This window comes from Myotis myotis, unplaced genomic scaffold, assembly GCF_014108235.1.
Source record: "Myotis myotis isolate mMyoMyo1 unplaced genomic scaffold, mMyoMyo1.p scaffold_m19_p_3, whole genome shotgun sequence".
Lineage (NCBI taxonomy): Eukaryota > Metazoa > Chordata > Mammalia > Chiroptera > Vespertilionidae > Myotis > Myotis myotis.
The window spans coordinates 87,082,046-87,106,000 of record NW_023416335.1 but is presented as its reverse complement, the minus strand read 5'-3'; the positions used below and the strand labels follow the sequence as shown (position 1 = coordinate 87,106,000).

Here is a 23,955-nt window from a genome sequence, read left to right as displayed (position 1 = left end):
CTCTGGTAAGGATTAAAAAAATAAATAAATAATTCATTAAAGAGATCTATATGTAAACCAATGCCACTCTTCTCACAAATGTGTCTCAAAGAAGTTGTTTTTCACAAATTATTTATGTTAAGATGTAATAGGTTTATCTTGTTATTTAAATTACTATCTTAAAATTTTTCTGTTTTCATTTATAATAAATATCTACTGTACTGTACACATGTAAACAAAAGCTTCCCAATGAAAAGCTTATTTATTTTTATATGAACATTTTAAAACTTCTATCCTAAAATTTTTAAATAGTGCTATATATGTCCTCATTCAGTTCTAGTTAGGGATACACACACATATATATATATGTATAATGTTACAACCAAAGTAATAAAAAAAAAAGGGTCTAATATTCAGAAGGCCATCTTATAATAAAAAATAAGTAAGTAATTTTTTAACAGTAATTTTAAGAGTCGCAATTAGAGTTACAATCCAGAAGATAAATAGTATTTAAAAGATAAGCTGAGCTTGCAAGGCTAATTAGTTTAAAGTTTTATGTTAAGTTGTGAAAGATATACTAATATACTAGTATATAGAACTAAAGCAAAGATTATTCTGTCAAATTGAGTGTCATATGGCAAATGTGTGATGAACTGATTTTTCGGAAAACTCTTTTGTGAGACAAATCATACAACCTTTGAAAAGCACTGGGAAGAGAATAGCTATGAAGACTGGTGTGCTAGCTGAAAACACTGAGGGAAAACTTGAATATCCTCCGATCCTAGTCCTGGTTCCATACTTTATCACTTCTACTGTCATCTTTCACCTATGAATTCTATGTGAAGGCTAGATTTTGGAGTAGATAGTAGAAATAGGAAAGTAGCAGGGTTTACTTATCCTTGTAAGGTTAATATTTCCAGAGAATCCTATTCAAGCATATTAAATAAATAAGAAAGAGGAAAAAAAAGGATGCACAGTTGGGATGAGGAGGAGAAAAAGAGCAACCACGGCAAAGAGAAACTTTGAAGAAAACTGAGGATACTGCAACAGGAGCCAAAAAGAATTTTAAGGCAATTAAGTATGATCAAAAGTAAAAAGGAAAATGACACACAGAGGAAAATTTAGAAATAATAAAGTCATCTCAAAGCCATAATCAATTTACAACTCTTAAAATGAACCAGAGGAAAAAAATTACTATTTGCAAAGTCCCTTTTTTATAAATTGCATCAAAATTATGATAGATCCTATTGTTCCATTTTTAATAATATAGCATATTGGTTTATAATTTAAAGATTTTTATTTTCATTCACTTTAAATACTTTTACTTTCTCATCCCTTAGCTTTATACTCAAAACTGTCTCTATGACAAAACTATGTGACCACTTCCATAGCTGAGTTTTAGAGAAAATTGAGATATATTCTAATCCAAAAAACCATGGCAAGTTTACTGCCTCAAAAGTTTTAAATGAAGCCCTGTCCGGTATGGTTGTTGGTTGGAGGGTGGTGCCATACACCAAAGGGTGCATGAGGGAGGCAACCAATGGATGTTTCTCTTTCTCTCTCCCTCTCCCTCTCCCTCTCCCTCTCCCTCTCCCTCTCCCTCTCCTTCTCCCTCTCCCTCTCCCTCTCCCAACTTTCCCTCCCCCCTTCCTCTCTGAGTAAAAACTAAAAGTTTTAAATGAAAATACACAATAAGATTTTGGTCTCATTACCTGAAGAGTATGCTTTACAGTAAACAAATTTATAGAATTTTCTTAAATTTAGAATTTTCTAACACATAAAATCTGAAGAAATCAATAAAGTTTACCCCTTTGAAGAAACCAAAGTGCATAGCTCCTCTTTTGGGGGCTAATTTTCCTAATAGAGAAGAGAAGCTCTACTAACATCAAGAAACTATATAAACAAAATTATTGTTCAGTCATAAATTTCGACTTAACCAATGTCAAATTATGTGTATAAAGGCAACCAAGTTTCCCAAGATTCATTTCTTTTTTTGACTGTGTTTCTGAATACCAAAAGGTCTCAATTGGGAAGCACCAAAATCTGTTTTCCCAACAATTAAATATTTACCAAGTTTTTTTTATTTTTTAAATCTTCACCCAAAGACATGCTTATTGATTTTTAGGGAGAGGAAGAGAGGGAGAGAGGGAGGGAGAAACATTAATCCCATAGCCAGATGCATTCCAACAAAAGTATGTGCCTTGACTGGGAATTAAACCTGCAATCTTTTGATGTACAGGACCAACCAACTGAGCCACACTGACCAGGGCAAAAATTTCCCGTTTTATAGCAACAAAGAAAGTAAATGAATATATACCTTGTTGTCTACCACCTCTTTGTCTTTCAACTATGTTTTCCTGACATATTTATAGTTTAAATATACTTTTTCATTTATATAAGTAAAATTCACTCTCTGGTGTACAGTTCTATGAATTTTGACAAATACACAGTTGTATAACAGAACCACAGATTTAGTTTTAAGCAAATTTTCAAGGTACATCCACTGAAGGAAAACTACAAAAACTACATTAACAATTCTACCAGTAATGGTTATATAGATATAGCTTCAACAGTCTCTATAAATATAAAACAAAACATTAAAAATGGAAAAGCTAATACTTAAAAGGAATGGAGCCATAAAATAGATATTAAAGCTAATCTGTGTGTATTAAGACTTCTCCCTCCTACAAGTCCTTTGTTTTTAAATGATCAACCCAAAATCATTACAATGCAAAAGGTGTTCATTTATTCATTAAGCAAAAGTTATTTTTTAAAAAATATATTTTATTGATTTTTTACAGAGAGGAAGGGAAAGGGATAGAGAGTTAGAAACATCAATGAGAGAGAAACATCAACGAGCTGCCTCCTGCACACACCCTACTGGGGATGTGCCCACAACCAGGATACATGCCCTTGACCAGAATCGAACCTGGGACCCTTCAATCCGCAGGCCGATGCTCTATCCACTGAGCCAAACCGGACCGTTAGGGCAAGCAAAAGTTATTTTTTTAAAAAACCCTATTTATTAAAAGAAACATTCCTATAAACTTTTAAATTTCATTGGTTGATAGCAATATGAAGTTGTTCAAAATATTACCCATGATTTCTTTTCAAATCCCATTAAGAACAAAAAGAAAAGCCAAGATATTATACTTCTTATCTTACGGATTTAAACCAAATTTCCACCCATCTTTGAATTCAGGAATTTCAAAGCAGTATCCAAATACCTAACAGTTAACTAGATAACAAATATTGAAATTGAGTTCACAGACAAAACTAAATATGAGAAGCTCTACTACACTGAGATATCAATCTTCTCTTGGAACAATGCTTAGAATAAAAGGAATCACCTTTTTTTCTTTTATAAATCACTTCCTCTAAGCACACTAATTAAGCTTATTTTCAAGTAGTATAGTGTATTCTATTTTATATGAGATCCATTAATAATGCTTTCTTGAAACTTAATAAGGATCCAATAAATAAATTATTGAATGTAGGTAAGGATATTTATTTTTTCTGTATATTTGAAAATTTTCACAATAAAAAGTTGGCAGAGCCCTGGCTGGTGTGGCATAGTTGGAGTGTTGTCCTGTTACACCAAAAGGTGGCTTGTTCAATACCCAGTCAGGGCACACAACCAGGTGCGGGTTTGATCCCTGGTGGGGGAGCATGCAGAAGGCAACCAATTGATGTTTCTCCCTTTCTCTCTCTCAAAAACCAATAAAGCAGCCTGGCCAGTATGGCGCGGTGGTTAAGAGTGGACCTATGAACCAGGTCTCAGTTCGATTCCCGGTCAGGGAACATGCCCCGGTTTGCAGGCTTGATCCCCAGTGGGGAGCGTGCAGGAGGCAGCTGATTGATGATTCTCTCGCATCATTGATGTTTTTATCTCTCTCTACCTCTCCCTTCCTCTCTGAAATCAATAAAATAGATTTAAAATAAATAAATAAATATCAATACCCCTCCCTTCCTCTCTGAAGTCAATAAAATATATTTAAAATAAATAAATAAAAATCAATAAAGTAAAATGAAAGAAAAATGTTGGCAAAAAGAGAGAACAAAACTAAAAAGGATGGCCAATTATAAGAAAACCATACTGAGCTAAAAAAGCAAAACTTCAGAAACATTAAATATGCTAAGCATCACAAAGAGCTTAATCTGGAATAGTATTATTTTATAAATTAAAAAATTTATTATTCAGAATCTCTGAATACAGGTCTGTGAAGAGACTGACATACTATACTGGTCTGGCTCTCAGTCTGTGACCTTCGACAAAACATTTACACATAGCCCTGACCATTCTGGCTCAGTGAATAGAGCATTGGCCTGCGGACTGAAAGGTCCCAGGTTTGATTCCAGTCAAGGGCATGTACCTTGGTTGCGGGCATATCCCCAGTAGGGGGTGTGCAGGAGGCAGCTGATCGATGTTTCTCTCTCATCGACGTTTCTAACTCTCTATCCCTCTCCCTTCCTCTCTGTAAAAAAATCAATAAAATATATTTAAAAAACATTTACACATACTAGTTTCTGTCCTCATTGTACAACTGTTTTGAAAGGTATCTAATAATATGTGAAAATTATTTACAAAGTTTTTAAGTACTTTATATCAATGTGTTATTACACTTCATTCTGGCTTTTACAGACCGTTTCATAACTTACTTAATCAAAACAGGACAAAGATGAAGATTTCTAGTATCTCAAAAAAAGAATATTAAAATTAAGATATCACATATTTCTGTGTCTAAAAATAGTTTATCTGCCCAGCCAGGTGGCTCAGATGGTTGGAGCATCATCCCATACACCAAAAAGGTTGTGGGTACAATCCCTAGTTGGGGCACATTCAGGAGGCAACAGATCAATGTTTCTCTCTCTCTGTCTCTCTAAAAAAACAAATCAATAAATATATCCTTGGGTAAGGATAAAAAAATAATAAAGCCCAAACTGGTTTGGCTCAGTGGATAGAGCATCGGCCTGCGGACTGAAAGGTCCCAGGTTCGATTCCGGTCAAGGGCATGTACCTGGGTTGCGGGCACATCCCCAGTGGGAGATGTGCAGGAGGCGGCTGATCGATGTTTCTCTCCCATCGATGTTTCTAACTCTCTATCTCTCTCCCTTCCTCTCTGTAAAAGAAAATCAATAAAATATATTTAAAATAAATAAATAAATAAAATAGCTTATGTAATTGTTATGTAGCTTTTGCAAACACAAAACAAAAGTTAACTATGAATCCATGTAAGACTAATTAGAAATTTCCCTCCAGATATTTCTAATCAGATTCCTAGTAAGCAAGGCAAAATGAAGCTAGTACAGAAGGTCCACCAGCTTGGAAGACCTACCTACGCAGAAAGTTCAGTTTTCAGTTTTTGGACTAAGGTGATATTCTCAAAAACAAAAGTCCAGGTTATTACCTAACTAGTACAGACCACTCAGAAAAACTGGGTGTTGTTTTTTTTTCTCTTTTCTTCATTCTCTTATATGTACCACTATTTCACCTTGGCTCTTTCCTTTATTCTTCTTTTAACTCATCTTCTTCATACTTGTTTCAATGAGTAAAATCTCTGATTTCCTCTTATTCTTTTCTTATTCCCCACCCTTTTCATCTTTCTTTCCCTGTGACACCTGATAATTACCAAGATATTATTCTACTAGAGGCCCAATACACAAAATTTATGATGGGGGAGGGGAGGTGTCCCTCAGCCTGGCTTGTACCCTCTTGCAATCTGGGACCCCTTGGGGGATGTCCAACTGCCGGTTTAGGCCTGACATCCCTCTCGCAATCCGGGACCCCTTGCTCCTAACTGCCTGCCTGCTTGCTCCTTACAGCTTGGCTCACAGTTCCTTAGCGCTGTCTCGGAAGAGGGAGAGGCTCCCGCCACTGCCACTGCGTTCGCCAGCCGCCAGCCTGGCTTCTGGTTGAGCAGCATTCCTGCTGTGGGAGCGCAGTGACCACCGGTGGGGGGGCAGCTCCTGCACTGAGCGTCTGCCCCCTGGTAGTCAGTGCATGTCATAGCAACTGGTCATTCTGGTTGTCTGGTCGTTCCACCATAATGGTCGCTGGGCTTTTATATATAGACAGACAGATAATCCTGTAAGTCTGAAGTATTAAATCAGTAGGGTTTTAAGATACCCAGTAGATATCATTATCCCACTTATGTACAACTACTGAAAAATCTATATGGACTCCAAATGGTGTTGAATCCCATTCTCTCCCACTGAGGTGAAATCAATTTGAATAAACTGTGTGTCTGAATTACAGGGAAATATACATACAGACTAAATTATTCTCCTATTCTGGTACCAACCATACCCAGATATTTATCTTTGCCTGTTAATCGTTCAAATCAAGTTAATTTAAGTTCCAACTACTGACTTCTGCAAAAGTTGTAAGAACCAGAAATGTCTGGTTTTTCTCCCAGAAAAACAGGTTTATATGAAGGTGGCAAATTCTTATCCCTAAAACAAATTGTCTTCGTTACAGCCATAAACTTGGCAATCATTGACCTAAATTATTATCCCAACAGGTTGGTACCTACTAAAAGATTACATCAACTAACTCTGTATTTGAGGTTAATTCCAGTTTTCAGAAAAGTGCTGCCAAAGTCTAGCATTCAGTAGACAACTAACTAGATTTATTAGACAAAATTATTCACTGCACCAAGTGAAAATAGGTATTTAGTACATAACTGGTAAGTACCATCTACCAACTAATAAGAACTTATTTCTGAGATGACTATTGGAAATGTAATTGGTATGAACAATGTTCCATTTGTTCAGTGTAGAATGATATACACATCTTATTCTACAGCATATATCAAGTTGAAAGGTAATGGTGCTAAACTTTAAGTAATTTTTAGGTTGGCTATATTATGCATGTTGGCACTCCATGCTTATGCCACAGAAAATACAATAACTTAAATTATTAGCAAAAATTTTCAATTCAGCCTTTCCTTAAAAATGTATGTATTTACATCTATAATGAAGTTAATTTAAAAGAGTTCATGTTGCCTGGCCAGTGTGGCTCAGAGGTTGAGCACTGACCCATGAACCAGGAGGTCATAGTTTGATTTCCGGTCAGGGCACCTGCCCAGGTTGCAGGCTCAATCCCAAGTAAGGGGGATGCAAACGGCAGTCAATCAATGATTCTTTCTCATCATTGATGTTTCTCTCTCTCTCTCTCCCTCTCCCTTCTTCTCTCTGAAATCAATAAAAACAAATCTTTAAATGGGGGGAAAAAAGAGTTCATGTTATAGGAATTTGCTTTATAGAAGGCTTAACTTGAATATAACTATTCTGTATGTCAAAGTTCACTTGTATTTGTAAGAGGTGGGTATAGCAATCTATCCTAGTGCTATTCTAGTTATCTAGTACCAGCCCAAAGTAATAATAATGGCAGTGTCTTTTATGAATAACAAAAATGGATAGTCCAACGTTCTAATGATATTTTTAAAGATTAAATAAAAATCAAAAGTCAATTCTTGCCCTAATCCAAAAATATAGCACATTTACAAAGATACTGTTACTCTAAAACAGGGTTGGGACCTTTTTCTGCCAAGGGTCATTTGGATATTTATAACATCATTCACAGGCCATACAGAATTGTCAACTTAAAAATTAGCCTGTTATATTTGGTCAAACATTTAATTAACTTACTCATAATAACTTGGCAGGGCCAGACCAAATGATTTCATGGGCCATGTGGCCCATGGGCAGGCCATTCCACAGCCCTGCTCTAAAGGTATGATTAATGCCTTATAAAAAAGACATAGAAAGTTGACACCATACTGAAGTTTGGAGAGTCTATCCATGCAATTAGCTTTTTTTTCTCATTTATTTTTATTTCTATTTTAAATTTTGTTTTATTGCTTAAAATATTGCAAAGAGTAGTACATATGTCTCCTTTTTTTTCCCCCCCTTGACCTTCCCCCGGCCTCCCCTACCCCCCAGTGTCTTGTGTCCACTGGTTATGCTTATATGCATGTATACAAGTCCTTCTGTTGATCTCTTACCTCCCCTGCCCCCAACCCTCCCCAGCCTTCCCGCCGTAGTTTGACAGTCTGTTCGATGCTGCTTTGCCTCTGTATCTATTTTTGTTCATCAGTTTATAATGGTCTTTATTATCCATAAATGAGTGAGATCATGTGGTATTTTTCTTTCATTGACTGGCTTATTTCACTTAGCATAATGCTCTTCAGTTCCATCCATGCTGTTGCAAATGGTAAGAATTCCTTTTTTTACAGCAGCATAGTATTCCATTGTGCAGATGTACCACCATGCAATTAGCTTTTATGTCTTTCTTAAAATACAGGAGACAATCATTCATAATTAAATTAGCAAGAAATAACCGCTATTATTATTTTGGTACATTTCTTCTAGTATTATTTTGGCATATTTCTTCCAATCTTGTGTGTTTGTACACATACAAATATTAACAAAACTGGTAGCATAACACAAATTTTTCTCTTATTTTATCATATGCATTTCTCCCATCACTTTATATCCTTCTAAAACATGCTAGTGTACCTATGAATATGCTCTTATTGGTTATTTTTCTGGTATTACAACACTTAAATGCACATCTTGTAGAAAAGTCTTGGTACATAGCTCTGATTATTTCCTTAGACAATTCCTTTAAGTGTATTGTTGGGTGGCTCAAAGATTAGGAACATTTTTAAGACTCTTGAAAAGACTGCCAAAATTCCCTCTAGAAAGGGTACACCACTTTATGAACTCTAACCAAAGAGATGGGAGTGCCCCACCTCTCCATGCAGTTCCTGACCTTACAAGAGAGCCATACTTTTATAGAGCTTAATAAAAAAAACAAGGTATACTTTACCATATCTATCCAAGTTTAAAATATAAAACAGTTTAAGGCAGTTAATATTAGTATGTGTCTGTGTATTAGATATATATAGGAAATATAAATGTTATGGGGAAGGAATAAAGTAGAAGTACTGAGATTAAAAACACCTTAGAGATCATCTAACTAAGCAAAGTGAAAAAAGGAATACCTCCTTTCCCCCCATCCCCAGATTTCTCAATCATACTCAGCAAGCTCGGCACAGGATCTAAGTTTTCCAATTCTTACATCTTAGAACTATCCAAGAAGTAGGTCAAGAATTTAGTACCCTCATTAATAAAATGGAGAAGTTTAATCATGGGCTTTCTAAATCCCTTATAAAATTCTATGACTTTTACAATTTAGGTTGTAACAGGTTTCCCAGCAAAGGGGAAAGAACATTGAACCTGCTTCTAAATACCTAGGTTTATCAGGGGTGGGGGACATCTGGCCCGAGAGCCATATAAGGCCAGAAAAATCATTTGGTCTGGTCCTGCCAAGGCATTAGGGGTGGGTTAATTAAATGTTTGACCAAATATAACAAGCTAATTTTAAACTGATAATTTTGTATGGCCCACGAATGATGTTATAAATATCCAAATGTCCCTTGGCAGAAAAAAGCTTCCCCACCTCTGGTTTAACTACCTGTTTTACCCTTCAATTCACAGAGTAAGGATTTTTATAGTACCTCCATAATGTTCTTGGAAAGATTAAGTGACAATCTTGTAAACTGCTAAACTATATAAATATAGAAGTTTAATTACATATGTTTACAAACACTGTAAATACATTTAAAGCATTATGTTCGAGCATGAGTGTATTACCCAAGAATGTTCCTATAATAGAGCTGGACTCTTAAACTGTAATTTCAAGGGAGAACATAGAAAGTATTACATAGGATAACAGCTACAAAGCAATATCATGGAAATGGGCATATCTGAACAAAAGCTGTAGAAGAAGTAAGGCAAGGTAACCAACCTATCATAAATGTAGAAAATGAAGAGAATAATCTGGTACGTTACAGAAAGACTTAGCAGGGAGGTTTAGTACATCAGCTGGTGCAAAAAAGGATGGTATTTTTAGGGAAATATGGGAAAGCCTGAAGAAATGTATCTTCTCATTGTGCAAGATAAGTATAGCCTGTTCATCAACAGCTACATCAAATTCTACCAAAGGGAGTGCCTATGTAAATGAAATTCTGCTTTTAAAATATCTATTATATAGTCAGAAAATTCAAGCTCTGGTGTACAAGCTCTAGCAGCATGGCATAGAAGGAAAAAAAAACTTATAAAAAAGCAAAATGCTGCTGAAGCCTCCCTTTTCCACTGCAATATAAACTTCTGGATTATAACACATTTCAGGTAATTGCCACATAAAGAATTTCCAAATCTGGAATCTTTTTTTTTTTTAGGTTTGATAAAATATTTAAAGACAAAAGTCACCCATGAGGGTACATCGTACACAATTTTAAAAGGTTCTGGGCCTAAAGAAAACGGGAGTTTTTCTTTTTCTTTTTTTTTTTTAATGTAGGGAAATGTATTGTAGTTTACCTCTGTCCCTGCAAGCAGGTGTATTCTTCTGGGTTACTATCTCCCAGGTTGTGACTGACAATCAAAGGAGGCTACTGCAAAGAAAGAACAAAGAGGGTGTTAGGCATTAATTCGCACAGGATTCTTAGTCTTAACCATCAGTTTTTATCAATTGTCCCCCACAAACAAAACCAGTCTGCTAAGACCTGGTGAAAGCCAGGAGCACGGGGGGAGGCTGGCGATTTCTGTACTAAGAAGCTTCTCGGTTCTGGTTCACGGCCGCCTTCTCTTTTCCAGGCGATAGGGAGTTGCTGGCAATGGAGCCGAGCAAGCTCGGTAGCGGAGCAGGCCTTCTGGAGGAGATCCACACCTCCCCGGGCCACCCATCGCTCGCCGCTCCTCCCCACCCGCGGTCCCGGCGCCCGCAGGTTCCCGCCGCGCTGCTGGACTGGACTCTCCCCGAGCTCTCGGCCAGCCCCCGCTCCTCCCGCAGGTGCCTGCCCTGCCAGAACGAGCCCCCACCCTGGCAGCACCTCTGGGATCACCTCGTGTTCCCCGAGAGGAGCACGGCGGATGGCACTTAGCTAGCACCTCCGGGGGCAGGAAGGGGCCCTGCCTGGGGCCGCGCGGCCGCCCAGCTCCCGGCAGCAAAATGGACTCGTGGGGCCTATCGGGCCCGCCCCGCCGCCCTCCTCCCCGGCACCTCGGTCCGCCTCCCGGGTCGGGATTCGCCTCTGTTCCGCCTCCCGCGTCTTGCCTTTCCCAGGGAGAAGGAGAGGGTGAGGGGAGGCAGGAGTCCTTCCGGCGCCTCCAACCGCCTCCGCCGCTGCGCTCCCGGGAGAGGGGAGGGTCCGGAGCGGCCGCTCGGCCCAGGGGGGCTGCGCGCGCGGAGCTCCGAGCCCGCAGCGGGCGGGGCGGGGCGCGCGGCGTCAGGGAACGACCGGCGGGCGGAGAGGGGGCCCCGCCCAGAGCGCGCGGACGCGGGCGGCGTTGCCGTCTCAGGAGCCAGCCGGGAAGCCAGCGTGTGCAGCAAGATGGTTGGGTTTGGATTGTTGTACTTTTTTTTTTGTTCGTTGCATTTTAAGGAACAAAAAAAAAGGCCCAACCCTTCACACCACTTCATTTGCATCTCTCAAGACCGGAAGCCCGGCCACAGCGGCCTGCGGGGCGGAAGACAGCTGACTGCCTCGCACCCCACAACCGGGCGGGTGGGACTGGGAGGGGTACTCCTGTTGGGACCAAAGCCAGGGGGTTCCAGCCAGAGCACAACCAAAGTGAACGGTTGTCCCCACACCCAATCTTGCACCTGTACCTTTGCAGGCTTTAAGCTGAACACTAAGCGGCTCAATTCTATTTAAGATTTCATTCAGGAAAAACGCTGCTCTTTCCTTCAGAGAGAAGGAGGAACTTAAAATTGGCTTTAACTTAATGAGCCACTAATGGCTTTCAGTTGCTAATCTAACTCACTGTTCTGATGTGCAGCTCTCTGTGTAAGGACCTTATCCTATATAATAAAAGCCTAATATGCTAAGTGTCCATTCAACCAAGCAAAGCGTAATATGCTAATGATATGCTAAGACTGTTCAACCGCTTGCTATGATGTGCACTGACCACCAGAGGGCAGACGCTCTGACTGGTGGGTTAGCTTGCTGCTGGGGTCGAACCAACCAGGACTGAGCAAGATGGGCCGGATACCCCTGGATCCCTCCCACGGTCCCTTCCCAGCTGGCCAACCTCCCATGTCCCTCCCTGGCCCCGATTGTGCACCAGTGGGGGTCCCACGGCCTGGCCTGCACCCTCTCGAAATCTGGGACCCTTAGGGGGATGTCAGAGAGTCGGTTTCGGCCCAATCTCACAGGCCAGGCTAAGGGAACCCACTGGTGCACAAATTTGTGCACCAGGCCTCTAGCCTATAAACATACCAGTAAAAGCCTAAACAACCAGACAACCGAACACCTGGAATGACAAGTCAACCGACCAGTAGCTATGATGTGCACTGACCACCAGGGGGCAAATGCTCAATGCAGAGCTGCCCCCCGATGCTCAGTTCACTCCCACAGCCAACCTCCCAAGGCCCCTCCCCCCTGCCGGCTGGCCCCCCAAATAGGCCACGATTGGGGGGCCAGCCGGCCAATCTCCCAGGGTCCATGCCCCTGGCCAGCCCCCCAATAGGCCTCAATCCCTGGGCAGGCCAAGGGACCCCACCCATGTACAAATTCATGCACCGGGCCTCTATTATAAACACATTAAGCACTTAACCAATGAGCAGTTATAAGAAGAATGTAAAGATGAAGGAATGGCTTCTCCAAATTTTATAGTCTGGGGGAAGTGAAACAAGGACAAAAACGTCACAGAATATGCCCTGGGGTTGAGTTCACCCAGGTGGGGAAGTCTGGGCTTAGAATTTGGGAGAAAGGTATTTGAGGCCTACCATACATAGAATTTGAGCCTCATGACTAATAAATGTTTTGCTCAAAACCCATAAAAAGCACCTCCCTACTATTCTGAGATGTCCAGTTCCTCACCATGCCCAAGGTCCCTTAAATCCAATTTTGTCTTTCTAGAACATTGCTATGTTTATGTCATTTAATCTTTATAAGAACACTGTGGAGTGGAAAGTATCCTCATTCTATAGATGAAGAAAGGGATGAAGGGAGTTCTCTGAAGTAAATAAGAGGCAGAGCTAAAGTCAGGTTCCAGGTTTAGGTTCTTTCTATAGCACAGTAACTGTCAGTGCCAATAAAAACTGCACCCCAGTCTCCTATATTAATATTATTTTTAAAGGCTGATTTTTAGAAACATTTTAAATATCTCACTATTAAAATGATCCAAGAGAGAAAGTTAGGTTATTAACACATAAATCACAATTTATCCTTACTGTAATTATATAATACATATTTATATAGTTCTAATTAATAAACTTCTGCCAAACTAAATGTAAAACACTGGTTAAACATGCATAGAAACCTCTAGATTGTTTTTTAAAAAATTACTAAGAGAACATTATATATTTAAACTCCTAAGTATAGAAAAATAAGGAAGGAAGACGGGGCTCTCTCTCTTCCCATGATCCTAAAAAAATATCAGTCAGAGAATCTCACATATAGTATAACTAGAAAAGAGAGTAACGGTGGGCCAGATTAAAACATATACACAGCTTACATCCTTCCTGGAAGAGCACAATGTAACTAGATCCTGTTAGAGATAACATTGAGCGATTGTCAAAATTCTGTCACACTGGAATTTCCTTCTATTGATTGGTCTTCACATAAGTAAACTAACAACTAAAGATTGGAATTAATGCATCGGCACAGTAATAAGACTATGGATATAGTCTTATTTCTTTCTGTTGTTTGTGGTAAGTATATTTATAGGTAGAACTTCATATATACATAATCTTATTTGTTGCATTGTTTTATTGTTTTTGTGCTGAACCTTGACAAAGATTAAAAAAAAAAAAAAATGCTGCTTTCCTTCCACCTACCAAGACATGTGAGCAGGTGTTCCATTAAAAAACAAAAGGACAGTGCCAATTTGGTGTACACTGAAATATAAATTTTCAGAGTGGGGAACATCTAATAAGTAAGCCTGGAGCAATTTTTGTGCAGGAGTGGGGTGCTGGTGAGCCTCCTCAGATACGCTTGAACATTTTATTTTTCTGTCCTTCCCAACAGCTGTCAAAGTCGGGAGTGCAAGCCCCAACATCCCCCAAGGAGGACCCCTAACAATAAAAGGCACTAACATCCCAAGTTGTGAAAAGAGCAAAGGCTTTGGAACCAGTCCTGCATCCATAATCTAGCTCTACCACTTACTCACTAGTTGTTCAAGTTACTTAGCATCTCAAAGCTTTAGTCTTCTGTAAAATGGGGATCACGATTTACTTGATTATGGAAATAATATTTAAAGCCACCAACATTGTGTCTGACACATAGCAGGTGCTTAATAAATGGTTGCTACTGTTATATGAAAGAAGAAACCATGCTGAGTTTGATTACAGTTGCCTTGGATTTATAACTTTGAGGCTCCCATGATAGTCTTAAGCAAAGCTAAACTGCCTATGAAGTAGAGGAAGTAAGCATCATAATTTTTGCTTTTCCACACCCAGCCCAGGATGACCTTTTAAAAAGTATATATCCTTCCACTTCTATCTATACCTCCTTCCCTGTATTTAAGGAGAGAAAAAGGGAAAAACGTCACACTCGAAGAAGGGAAGACTGCAGTTTTTTAAAAAGCTCTAGAATTTTAGAGAAATTTAACATCCAAAATATTCCATTTAAAAGAAAAAAAGTCTATCTGTAAAAATACATTTATCACAAAAGGCAGAAACTTACCTAAAACTTGAGAAATTAAAGGAATTGGTCCCTGGTTTGAAGAAATTCCAGATTCCATATATTTCAGTTATATAGAATTTTGGTTCTGAATATCTAGATTTATCAGATACCTACAAGAAATTGTACAAGTATTGTGCAAGAAATACATTTTGTGGTTTTTTTTTCTTTTTTTAAATTATCTTTAATGTTGAGAGTATTACAGATGTTTTTTAATAAGAACCTAGTTGATTCTGATGTCAAAGCATGTGGTAATAAATGCCTTGTCAAAAATGGGTTTTCCATATAATGCTTTTGTTGTTTATAACGCCATGTTGGTTGTTGCTAGAATGTGGCTGGACCTCCCAGAGCTTGCACTGGATCTAAAGCAGCCCACAACCCTCCCAGTCAGGCAAAAGACACAGACAATTCAGAAGATGCATGAAACTCATTATACAATATCAGCAGAGTTTAGACATTTTGTAAAGGTCTTTGACCTCCATGTTGTGAAATTCAATGGACCTTTTTTCAGTTCTCATTTACCTTGATCTCTTAGCAGCACTCACTGCCTCTTTAAAAGGTCCTCTTTCCCTGGCCTTCAATTATATCATTCTCACTCCTGGCTTTCCTTTTTTCAACTCAGGAATACTTGCTGGGGCATTCTCTTCTATCCAGCACTTAAATTCTGGAATTTTTTTGAACACTCAGTTTCAGGACACTCACAGGACTTCAACTATCATTCAGTGATTCACACAACCTGACAGCCTATATTTACATCATTTTTGAATGGTGAAAACTGTTTGAATTTAAATACTTTAGCAGAGGCATGCTCCTTCTTCCTCTTGCAGGCATTTCAGCTAGCCCTTGTGTTACCCAAGGCTTATTCTCCTTCCAGCTTCAGGGTTCCTGCCCTTATAGTTTCTTCTCTCCGTAATGCACCCCCTCACCTGCCACCAAACCCACCTCTCCATCCTTACCTCCAACCACAGCACAACTGATACATCCCAGGTTAGCTTTCCACAATGTTCTAAGCCAAGGACAGTTCCATCTTAATCAGCTCTTATCCTATACTCTTCTTCTATTGCACACACTGCAGTTTGTTATTATATATTTATTTGCATCATTATTTGAATAATGTTTGTCTCCCACTTAACTGTAAACTCTGCAAGAGCAGAGATTGTGTGTGTTTGCGAGCATCTGCCTGTGTTTTCTCAGTGCATTCCTAGCACTTAACACAGTGCTTATGAATTTTTTCATGAATATTTTGGGGTAGTAAGAGTTCTCTCTTTCAAACATCATTGATGTATTTTAAATCTCTAAAAATTAGCTGTTGAGATCAGCTGCAATGGCAATATATTGTGAATTTTATTCACTTAAAATAGGCACTTCAATATATTTTATCTTATCAAGACAATATTTTCCCCATTCATTTGCAAAGTTTTTCCAGATTCCTCCTATAGTTTATACAAATGTGTCAGTAGTCTTCGCTCATTCACAACATAATTTGTCTTTTAAAATTAGGATAATTTCTTGAATAGTCCATCAGAAAATTCTTATAAAAAAATTGAGAACATTCTTTCTAAGCATAAAAATTGAACAATATGCCACAAAAAACAATATAATTAAATAAGATTATAAAATTTATATATTAAAAACACAACACAGTTAATAGTATATAACTATTAAAAAGAAGATAAAGCTGTATGTGTTGATAATATGTATAAGATACTTTAAGCGAAAAATCAGGTTAAAAACTATGTATACTATGATTCCAATTTTGAAAAGAAATGTAATTGGTAGCATATGGTTAGGAAAAAATACTTGGAGGAATACACACCAAATTGTCAATTTGAGGGGATAGAATTTGGAAAATTTTCAATATCTGTTTTATATTATTATAAACTAGAGGCCCGGTGCATGGATTTGTGCACCGGTGGGGTCCCTCGGCCTGGCCTGCACCCTCTTGCAATCTGGGACCCCACCAGTGCACGCACGATTAGGGCTGGGAAGGGAGCACAGTTGGGCTCCAGGGTGTGTCCAGCCCCTCGTGCCCAGTCCCTATCACGGCGATTGGGCTGATCAGGGCCATCTCACCCAGTCCCAATCAGGGCTGATCAGAGCTTGGGAGGGACTGCAGGAGGGCTCCAGGGCGTGTCTGGCCCGTCTCGCCCAGTCCCAATCAGCCGGACCCCAGCAGCAAGCTAACCTACTGGTTGGAGCATCTGCCCCATGGTAGTCAGTGGTTGAACAGTCGAATGATCAAGCAGTCGCTTAGGCTTTTATATATATATATTTGTATTTTATAATGAGTATTTATATTTTTATAATGTATTTTAAAAAGATAAACTGGTAAAAGAAAAATAAACTTGATTAGAACAAATATATGTCATATATGTAACTAGGTCAAAAACTCTTCCTAAGAAATAATAAGGCAAACACCAAGATAAAAATATGAAAAACAGGACTTAAAAAAAGAAATGCAAATGGTCAATAAGCATGAGAAAAAATATTTATTCTCATTGATAAGGAAACACCAGGCAAGCCCTGGCTGGTGTTGCTCAGCGGATAGAGCGTCTGGCCTCACACTGAAGAGTCTTGGGTTCAATACCCGCTCCAGAGCACATACCTGGATTGCTGCTTCTATCCCCACCTCTATCTCACATCAGTGTTTCTCTCTCTCTCTTTCTCTCTCTCTCTCTCTCTCTCTCTCTCTTTCTCTCTCTCTCTTTCCTCTTCCTTCCACTCTTTTTAAATCAATAGAAAAAAATATCCTAGGGTAAGGATGAACAACAAAAGAAATACCAAGCAAAATAATGAAATAATGATAAACCTTCTTTAGTTCATTAAATTGGAAAAAATTTAAAACATTATAATGACCACCAACTTACACCATACACAAAAAAAAACTCAAAATGGATAAAGGACTTAAATGTAAGACAGGAAACCATAAAAATACTAGAGAAATCCAAAGGCAACAAAATCGCAGACATATGCCGAAGCAATTTCTTCACCAATACAGCTCCTAGGGCATTGGAAACTAAAGAGAAAATAAACAAATGGGACTACATCAAAATAAAAAGCTTTTGTACAGCAAAAGAAACCATCAACAAAACAACAAGAAAGCCCACTGCATGGGAGACCATATTTGCCAATGTTATCTCTGATGAGGGTTTAATCTCCAACATTTATAGGGAACTCATACAACTTAACAAAAGGAAGATAAACAATCCAATCAAAAAATGGGCAAAGGACCTAAATAGACACTTTTCAAAAGAGGACATTCAGAAAGCCAAGAGACATATAAAAACATGCTCAAAGTCACTAATCAGCCGAGAGATGCAAATCAAAACAATAATGAGGTACCATCTCACACCTGTCAGAATGGCTATCATCAACAAATCAACAAACGACAAGTGCTGGAGAGGATGTGGAGAAAAGGGAACACTCGTGCACTGCTGGTGGGAATGCAGACAGTATGGAAGACAGTATGGAGTTTCCTCAAAAAACTAAAAATGGAACTCCCATTTGACCCAGTGATCCCACTTCTAGGAATATATCCCAAGAAAACAGAAACACCAATCAGAAAGGATATATACATCCCTATGTTCATAGCAGCACAATTTACAATAGCTAAGATTTGGAAACAGCCTAAGTGCCCATCAACAGATGAGTGGATTAAAAAACTGGTACATCTACACAATGGAATACTATGCTGCTGTAAAAAAGAAGGAACTCTTACCATTTGCAATGGCATGGATGGAACTGGAGAGCATTATGCTAAGTGAAATAAGCCAGTCAATGAAAGAAAAATACCACATGATCTCACTCATTTATGGACAATAAAGACCATTATAAACTGATGAACAAAAATAGATACAGAGGCAGAGCAGCATTGAACGGACTGTCAAACTACAGCGGGAAAGGTGGGGAGGGTTGGGGGGGAGGGGGTAAGAGATCAACTGAAGAACTTGTATGCATGTATATAAGCATAACCAATGGACACAAGACACTGGGGGGTAGGGGAGGCCGGGGGAAGGTCAAGGGGGAAAAAAAAAGGAGACATATGTACTACTCTTTGTAATAGTTTAAGCAATAAAACAAAATTTAAAAAACAAAACAAAAAAAACATTATAATGACCAATAGGCCAGCATTGAGTGTTACAGGCCATCTTGTTTCTTGCTAAAATCCAACATAGAAAGATACAATCCTTTGGGGGAAGTTTGGTAATCCGTATAAAAAACACTCAAAATATATATTTAATTCAATTTCTAGGAGTTTATCCTATGAAAATAATCATAACAACCACAATTTATATGTCAAGTCTATTTGTTATAGAGCTGCCCCCTGGTGAAAACTATCAGGGGAAAACTAGAAATATCCTAATTATCCATTTAAAAAATATGAGTTAAATGAATCCTGGTACAGTCATAGTAAATAATAATACATAGCCATATAAAAATCATGTTAAAAAAAAAAACAACTTGCAAATTGCACAATCTTTTATTAAGTAAAGAAAAGCAAATTTCAAAACAGTATACATAGCATGAAACTGATTATTAGCGTATGTCAATACATATGCACATATTAAAAAGACACCACAATGTTAACAATTGTTATCCACGAATGGTATAAAATGAGAAGACTTTAATTTTGTCCTGGTTCATTACTGGATTTTTCAAAGTTTCTATAATGGTTATATAATATATTACTGTTATAATAATACAAATTAAACATAGAGTTACTACTTCATCCAGCAAGTCTACTCTTAGACATATAACCAAGAGAATTAAAAGCATATGCTCATATGATAACTTGTATATGAATGTTCATAGCATTATTATTCAGAATATCCCAAAACAAAAAAAAGAAAACAAACCAAATGTCCATCAACTAATGGATGGCTAAGCAAAATAGCAAAATGTGATATATACATTCATACAATGGAATATTATTCAGCCATTAAAAGGAACGAAATACTGATTCATGTTACAACCTGGATAGACCTTGAATTCATTATAGTAAGTGAAAGGAGCCTACAAATCATCCATTCAGATGATTTATCTAAAATAGACAAAACCATATAAACCAGAAGTTGATTAGTAGTTTCCAGGGACTGGGCAGAGGAAAGAATGATGAGATACTGCTAATGGGTACAGGGTGATGAAAAATTCCGAAATTAAATAGTAATGATGGTTGCACAACCTTCTAAATATACAAAACCCTGCTGAATTGTACACTTTAAAACTGAATTTTGGAGTGCAGAGATGGTGGCATAGGTAAATGTGGTACTTGCCACCTCCCACAACCACATCAAAATTACAGCTAAAATACAGACCAACCATTATTCAGAATAGTCTGAAATCTGGCTGAATGGAAGCCCTACAACTAGAGAAGTAAAGAAGAGAGTACATTGCCTGGTAGGAGGGGCAGAGGTGCGGAGCAGGCTGGTCTGACACCCACGTGTGGTGTTTTTTAATTAGGAGGGAGATCTTGGCTGCAGAGGCCTCCCGTGAGGAGCAAGGAGTCCCAGTCCCACACCAGACCCCTCAGCCCAGGATTCTGGTGCAGTGAAGAGAAGCCCCAATAACTTTGGGCTATAAAAACCAGTGGGGATTGTGGCCTAGTGACATTGGAGCCGATGGAGTCCCAGGCAGTGGCATTTGCACAGCCTCACTTGGACTTACTCCTCTGAGCTGCAGGGCTGGGGCAGTGGCATGGGGGTTGGGAGGGATCCAGGGACATATGGACAGGAACTAGATTGTCTGGCATGGGAATAAGTACTCAGGAGCAGCTTTCTCCCAAACAGGAGTGCTGGCAGAGGTCATTGTTTGTATGCTGAGACCTCCTCTGTTGCAGAGCTGACTGGCAGGCACCATATCTGAGTCTCCATCAACCTGGCTCACACAATTCTCTCTGTTCTCGTGATTTCCTGGGACCTTGCCACACCCAATGTGCAGTCCCACCCAAGTTGTTTGCAGTGGCTTTTCCATACTAATGGCCTGTCCTGACTCAGGCTTCACACTTTCCTAAAATCACTCAAACAAGCAGAAGCTGGTGTCAGCATACCCCATACTTCTCAATAAGAGGCCCCAGGCCAAACACTAGCAGCAGTCTGCCTTGTTTCACAGCATGGTCTCTCCCAGGCACTTCCAAGACAAATACAAGTAGCAGCCACCTGCAGATCACTCTGTAGCTCCTGCCAGGTGGCCCCAGGCAGGGCACAAACAGGGGCTTACTTTGCACCTCCCAGGAGGCCCCAGAGCCAGTGCTCCCAGTGGTCAGCTTCAGACCATACCAGATTACAGCTCTACACATCCATGAGCAGTACACTCAAGGGGCAGACTCAGTGAGCACCAAAGCCCCACTGAAGCAAGTCCTACTCCATAAAGGTGTCTCCTGCACAGCAGCTCTTCTGCAGTAGTCATAGGTGGTCATCACAGAAAATTTTCCTGGAGGTCAATTCCTGTCAGTGACACTAACAGCAATCAAGGCTCAACTACAACAAGACTGCGCACACAGCCCACATGGGTCACACCTAGAGGGCCTAGCTATGGTGACTGGGGAGTCTGAATCATTGGGCCCTACAGGACACCTACTACACAAGGCCACTCTACCAATCCCAGAGACATTGCAAATCTAACTAGTAGACAGAAACAAACACAGGAAAGCAGTCAAAATGCAGACAATGAAACATGTCACAAATGAAAGAACAAAAGAAATCACCAAAAAAAGAGAACTAAATGAAATGGAAGTAAATAAACTACTAGATACAGAGTTCAAAACAATGTTTATAAGGATGCTCAAGGATTATAATGAGAGCTTCAAGGGATTTAGTGAGAATTTCAAGAATCTTAGTGAGAACATCAAAGATATGAAAAAGAACTAGTCAGAAATTAAACGTATACTAACTGAAATAAAGAATAATTTACAGGGTTTCAACAGTAGAGTAGAGGATACTGAAAATCAAAACAGCAACTGGAATGTGAGGAAATAAAAAACATCCAATCAGAACAACAAAAAGAAAAAAGAACACAAAAATATGAAGATAGTGTAAGGAGCTTCTGGGAAAACTTCAAGCATACTAACATTTGCATCATAAGGGTGTCAGAAGGAGAAGAGAGGGCGCAAGAAATTGAAAACCTATTTGAAGAAATAATGACAGAAAACTTCCCCTACCTGGTGAAAGAAATAAACTTACAAGTCCAGGAAGCACACAGAGTCCCAAACATGAGGAACCCAAAGTGGCCCACACATCATAATTAAAATGCCAAAGAGAATCTTAAAAGCAGCAAGAGAAAAGCAGTTAGTTACCTACAAGGGAGTACCCCTATGACTGTCAGCTGATTTCTCAACAAAAACTTTGCAGGCCGGAAGAGAGTGGCAAGAAATATTCAAAGTGATGAATAGCAAGGACCTACAACCAAGATTACTCTACCCAGCAAAGCTATCATTTAGAATTGAAGGTCAGATAAAGAGCTTCACAGACAAGAAAAAGTTAAAGGAGTTCATCATCACAAAACCAGTATTATATCAAATGTTAAAGCATATTCAAAGGAGGAGGAGGAAGAGGAGGAGGAGGAGAAGAAAAAGAAAACAAAAATATAAAAAATAAAATGGCAATAAATACAATCTATCAACAATTGAATCTAAAAATCAATATAAATGAACAAGGAATTTAATGAACAAAATGAGCTAATGAATAAAATAGAAGCAGAGGCATGGAAACATAGAACAGACTGAAGGATCTTAGAGGGAAGGAGGAAGAAGGAACAGGAAGAGATTAACCAAAGAAGGTATATGCATATATGCATTAACTATGGACACAAACAATAGGGTGATGAATGCTTGGGGCAGGGCAGGAACCAGGTGCAGAGAGGGGCAATAGGGGGGAAAAACGGGGACATCTATAATACTCTCAACAATAAAGGTTTTTTTAAAAAAAATATATAAAATAAAAGTATGACTTTTATGGTATATGAATTATATCTCATTACATTTTTTATTTTTTTAAAAAAATCTTTATTGTTCAAAGTATTACAAATGTCCCCTTTTTTCTGCCATTGATCCCTTATAGCCTACCCCCACCCTCACCCCAGGGTTTTACCACCCTATTCTCTGTGTCCATGGGTTATGCATATATGCACATAAGTTCTTTGGTTGATCACTTCCCACCCACCCACCCTACCCTGCCTTCCCTCTGAGGTTCAACAGTCTGTTCCATACTTCTATGTCTTTGGATCTATTTTGTTCAGCAATTTATTTTGTTTATTAGATTCCACATATGAGTGAGATCATGTGATATTGGTTTTTCTCTGGCTGGCTTATTTTGCTTAGCATTATACATTCCAGGTCGATCTATGCTGACTCAAAGGGTATGAGATCCTTCTTTTTTATTGCTGCATAGTATTCCATGGTATAAACGTACAACAGCTTTTTTATCCACCCATGGACTTGGCCTGCTATCAGATTTTAGCTATTGTAAATTTGGCTGCTATGAACATAGGGGTTCATATATTCTTTCTGATTTGTGTTTCTGGTTTCTTAGGATATATTCCTAGAAGTGGGATCACTGGATTAAATGGCAGTTCCATATTTAATTTTTTGAGGAAACTCCATACTGTTTTCTGTAATGGCTGCACCAGTCTGCATTCACACCAGCAATGTACTAGGATTCCCTCTTCTCTACATGCTCACCAACACGTGTTGTTTGTTGATTTGTCGATGATAGTCATTATGATAGGTGTGAGGTGATATTTCATTATTGTTTTAATTTGCATCTCTCAGATGATTAGTTACACAAAGCATTTTTTCATATGTCTCTTGGCCTTCTGTATGTTCACTTTGGAGAAGTATCTATTTAGGTCCTTTGCCCATTTTTTAAATTGGATTATTTGTCTTCCTTTTGTTAAGTTGTATGAGTTCCCTGTATGCTGTGGAAATTAACCCCTTACCAGATGTATCATTGCCAAATATGTTCTTTCAGGCAGTGGGCTTTCTTATTGTTTTGTTGATGGTTTCTTTTGCTGTTCAGAAGCTTTTTATTTTGATGTAGTCCCATGTGTTTCTCTCTCTTTCTGTTTCTTCTCATTACAGGAGCCGCTTTAGCATTTCTCGCAGTGCTCGATTAGGATTAGCGGTGACAAACTCCTTTAGTCTTTTTTTTTTTTTTTGTCTGGGCAGCTCTTTATTTCACCATCTATTTTGAATGATAGCCTTGCTGGATAGAGTAATCTTGGTTTCAGATCCTTGCTTTTCATTACCTTGAATACTTCATGCAATTCCCTTCTGGCCTGTAGAGTTTCT

The 23,955-nt window shown here is 38.8% G+C and overlaps 1 protein-coding gene and 1 long non-coding RNA gene across 19 annotated transcripts in view; one reads left to right on the top strand and one right to left on the bottom strand.

The window, feature by feature from the left end:
• Positions 1 to 10,663, top strand: part of LOC118650271 — an 89,822-nt gene extending 79,159 nt beyond the window's left edge. The window contains exon 9 of the long non-coding RNA XR_004965950.1: positions 10,642 to 10,663. This is a non-coding gene — a long non-coding RNA (uncharacterized LOC118650271). The remainder of the gene's footprint in view (positions 1 to 10,641) is intronic.
• The window catches only part of TRIM13 (tripartite motif containing 13), a 32,685-nt gene that overhangs the window by 3,740 nt on the left and 4,990 nt on the right, over positions 1 to 23,955 (bottom strand). For 4 of the 18 annotated variants that reach the window (XM_036298509.1, XM_036298516.1, XM_036298518.1 and 1 more), the window contains one exon: positions 10,366 to 10,439. The gene's annotated coding sequence lies outside the window, so the exon portion shown is untranslated. Of the gene's footprint in view, positions 1 to 10,365; positions 10,440 to 10,550; positions 10,570 to 10,877; positions 11,022 to 11,047; positions 11,263 to 14,675; positions 14,786 to 15,194; positions 15,316 to 23,955 lie in introns of those variants that run through there. The other 14 variants (XM_036298511.1, XM_036298520.1, XM_036298526.1 and 11 more) reach the window with 11 other exon arrangements.